This window comes from Lynx rufus, unplaced genomic scaffold (genome assembly GCF_022079265.1).
Source record: "Lynx rufus isolate CCGP_SWC_20201006 ecotype Redwood Valley unplaced genomic scaffold, mLynRuf1.p SCAF_2, whole genome shotgun sequence".
NCBI classification, from domain to species: Eukaryota; Metazoa; Chordata; class Mammalia; order Carnivora; family Felidae; genus Lynx; species Lynx rufus.
The window spans coordinates 56,601,129-56,605,847 of NW_025814834.1; positions in this window are offsets into that span (position 1 = coordinate 56,601,129).

A 4,719-nucleotide genomic window follows, 5' to 3' on the forward strand; every position below is an offset into this window, starting at 1 on the left:
GAGATCATTATAGTGGACTCTAATCCAGTATGACTGTTGTCTTTATCAAAAAAGGAAATTTGGACACAGAGACTTCCATAGACATAAGATGATGTGAAGAGACAGGGAGAAAACAGCCATCTGCCTCCCAAGGAAAAGATGCCAGGAACAGATCCTTCTCTCACAGCCCTTAGAGGAAACAACCTGCTAACACCTTGATTTTGGTCTTCTAGTTTCCAGAAAAGGATGCAATAAATTTCTGTTGTTTAATCCACTCAGTCTTTGTGTGGTGCATTATTATGGCAACCCTGGAAGGCTGGTACAGGGGCTAAGACATCTTTTGTATGGACCAGTCCTACAAGAAGATAAGGTCCCAATGCTATTTTGGAGGGCCTGAGCAGACTTCTTATTTTCCTTGTAGGTAGAGAATAATCAAATATAAGTAACAGATATTTTTTTCAAGAATTTTGAACAAAGTGAAAATAAATGTAGTCCAAGGATTTGGGGTTAATGGTGTAAGACCCCTGAATGGCTAATTCATGGCAAGTTAAGACTTGGTACACAGTAGAATTAAGTTGTCTTCTGTGCTTTCAAATAAATGACTTCTTTAACATAAGACATTATTATCCAAAATGAATTTTCAACTCAATCCAAATACTTAATGATGGTGGTAACAATGGTAGAGTCATTTGTGCTTAAGGACATTTGGACACACTTGGGACCGAAAGAAATTAGACTGAGCTGAAGTGTTTTAATCACAATTAAAGATGTATCCAATGACACTTGGTTCAGATTTCATCAGATGCACAGTTATTTTGGCATAAACAATTTAGTGGAAAATATGGTAGGATAAGAAGAAAAAGTTTTTTTAATTTTTCCAGGCAGATGCATTTAAAAAATTTCTTTGTAAGAGACTTTCTGCATTATAACTCATTTGCTCACATTCTTTGTGTATAAATAATTTATTTGCATACTAACAAAGAGAGTGATTTATTTTTCCTAAATTTCTCCCCCTTCTCTCGTAGCACTGGATGTCGTGCTCGCACTACTCTGTTGAGAAAGTCAGTCGTTTGTGTAACTGCCTTCCTGGCACAGTGACTGCCTAGAGAGCTCGCTTGGTTTCTTAGTGTTTCCTTAGAAGCCCTTATTTGATATTTATTTAATTCTGCTAATCTAGAGGCGCTTCAGCAAGCAAAAGTTATCCAGAAGATCAGCTGTTTCTTTCTTTGATGAATGCTTATTGTTTGTAAATGAAATTCATAGGTGAAAACAAATCCTTAAAAAATTATATACTATTATTAGATAATTTTTTTTTCAAAGGAAACCAGTGATCAGGAGGTATTTTTTCTTTGGTTGTGACTTGAAAACAGTTCAGACATATTTAACTGTAATTTTGGTAGCCACATTTGAGTAGGAAATAGTATACAAGACATTTCATTGCATGTGGTAAGTGTATCAGAAATCTCTTTTGTGCCACCTCAGATGCTTTGCCTGTCTTGCTGGAGCTCTGGACATCTCCCACTGCAGTTGCTGGGTGGTGACTGACTTGGTATGGCTCCAGGATCTAATAGATGGGAGGGTGCTGATGGGTAATTTACCTTTCTACCCCTTGATGGACTGTTCTGAGGAAAGCTTTCTCTATAGCTTATCCTGGGAGACTGTCTCTTTGTGAAGGGGCTAATTTTGAAAGACAATATCTTGCATTTGCTTCCCAGTCTTACCTGCCTCATCTCTCTTTTCCATTATCACCCTCACCTGGGATTCCATCTCCTTATGAAGCTTAGAATTTAAGGCTCAACCAGGCTCAATTTTCCAGGGCATTTATTCCAGGACTGTAAAAGTTCTGTAAGTGTTTAGTAAATTGAAAGGAAGAAAAAATAGAGTCTGGGCTAAATGGGGGCTTTTGTTTAATCATTTTCATCTTTCTGTGCTTCAGAAGCGCTTGGTCTGCGCCTCTTGACCCAGTCACCTTGTGGATTAGTAGGGGTGGTGCCTGGAAAAAAAAAACAACCAACATATTAAAGTCTATTTCACTGATAGTAAGGAGTCTACCAGATGAATTGAAGAGAAGTTGCATTTCCAAAAGCCTGTTTTAATAAGGGAAGAGGAAGGGCAAATGATTCAGAGTGAGAATAGTCCAGACTGGGGGCCCGAAGCCCATCTTTCCTCAGAAACACAGTGTACTTCTAGATAAGTCATGGTTGCCTTCTCTAGGTACTTTCCCTGTTAGAAAAACCCCTATGTCATTTCTGGCCTTCATTCTTCCTTAAGAAGAAAACGGAAGTGTTTCTCCAGTGTCTTTTCAATTTCATTGAATTTATGATTGATGTGTATATGAGACTTGAAAGACTGAAAATGTGAAGCTTCTGTTAAAAGGTCAAAAGGAAATTATTATTATTGTTATTTACCACTCTCTTGCCTTTAGTAACTGGGAATTGTTAGAAATTTCATAGTAACTAAGGGAAAATTGTTTCAGACATTCAAGATGTTAAAAAAAAAAAAAAAAGATACACAGCCTCTGTTGTATATTTTAGTGCATGTTGGTACCCAGGGCCAAGACCTTTGTGCTCTTGGGAAGAAATGTAGACATTATTATTACTTTTATTGCCATAACTGTTATTAATAATAAAGAGGATTGTTACAGAAATGAAAGTAAGGAGGCACCAGCTATGCTGACCTGTATGAAACCTTTTGCAATTTAATGAAAAAAGACAAGAAGAGATAACATTTAGAGTATTATCTATTTTTGTGTGTGTATATGAAATTGGGGTCAAGCAACTATATCTGCAGGTAACATCTTTAAGGACTATGTAATCGATCAAATCCATAGTAAATGAGGAAAATTCTAATTTTGTATAATTTGGCAACTGAAAAGTATGAAAAGGAAAGCTGTGTTGGGAACTTTAAAAAACTCCTGAAAGGTCTGCTTTTATCAAGATACATGTTGGGGAGGTTTATTATAAATCAACTGATCAGACCATGACTCATCTTCAGGGATGTTACTGGAAGTGGCTATTTGGATCTTACCATCACTGGAGGTAATGCTTGATCTTGTCACTGACCATAAAGATGTTTCAAAAGCAGTGACATAAGCTGCACTCAGTAGAACCCACCAAGGCCACTGCAGCAGCAGTGTATTTAAGTGTTTAGTCCAGCAAAGACATGATGTTCATCTTGTCTTTACTTCTGCTGTAAGGGCAGACATGAAGAAACATTCATTGTGGCTAACATAAAGTCATTACAAATGAGGCAAGAGAGCAGTGGAGTGTAAAGCAAGCCGTCAGTCCCTATTAGTGGGAAAATTAAGAGAAGTTGTGGTGCTTCATGTTTGTGGATGTGGAAGGAACAGGATTCACATGTGCATTCATCGCCGCCATTTGTAGACTGGCAGGAATCCTGGACTGGCACGGCTGACCCGGGGTGGGCGTGGGGATTGTGCTTCCAGGCTGCATCAATGTTGGGGGGAGGGCTTCTAAATGCCATATGTGGGGCAGAGAAGGAGTGTAAGCAATAGGTAACACTAACAGGTTTTGGGTTCAGATAGAGGAGAAAAAAAGTAGAGGAAATAAAATGTAAAGGCTGATCATCCAACCCAGACTCCTCTTCAGTGAAGAAATCCCTTTCATTGTGTCCTGAAAAAAACCACAGTCAATAGTATAGTGCAGGGGGACCCTAATGTCAGTCTGGGGATTGGCTGCATCAGAATTTTCTGGGGAGCTTTAGAAATACACCGCCCAGATGTTCTGATTCACTAATCTGAAGTAGGATTTGGGATTCTGTATTTCAAAAAAATCTCTCCAAGGGATCCTTCTAGCCAGTCATGTTTGGGAATTCCTGAACTTTATTTAAGCACCAACAGTAACGCTGAGCTCATTACTATTTCGTTCCTGGTTGACCGATGTGATTATAAGTTGTTATCTTATTTCAAACCCAAATCTGCATCTTCAAAATTTCCACCCATTTTTTTAAATTCTTCCTGGAATTCTTGGAGTAATTTAAAAGTCTTGGGTCAAGTTGGAGAACTTGAATTTGTGATGGACCTCGTCATCATAGATTTATGATCTTAACCAGCAGCAAGGTAATATTGGGGCAAAGAATATGAATGATGAATCGACTCAGATATGGGGATTGGAAGATCAGCGAACTGAAGAATTTTAGGATGCTGGAGAGGGTAAAGTTGAAATGACCATACATTACTGGGGGACTGTTGAGGCCTTCAGAGCAAGTGTGGACTGGGTATGGGGAGCTGCCAAAGGACTAAGAGGTCAAAGGGTAGACTCGGCTGATGGGGGAGATTCAGTATAGGCTGGGCTGGTAGTTAACTAGCCTGCCACTGATTTCCCAGGCCTGGATGCAGTAGGTTCTCAATAGGTGTTTATTGACTGACTGACGATGGCAAAAGGCAGATAGAGTAGAGAGGTGAGGATGGAAGAAGAAAGTGAGGAGACTGTATCAGAAAATAATTGACTAGAAATCTTAGAGGTGGAAAGTTCTTAGCGGTGGGAAAACCCAAGTTGGGGCTAAAGTGTGATGGAGTTGAAAGTGACAGCAGTTGAGAAAGGTTGTGGTTGTCATCATGGGTGATTCTGTTACTGAGAATTATGGCCAAAGATTGGGGAGAGTAACTGTCACTAAGATGTGAGCAAAGTGTTTGGAGATGATACAGACATGAAATAGAAATGGCAAAGGGCATGAAAAATGGCAGAGAGCATGAAGTGTGAGGGCCTGGCTCTGTCTTAT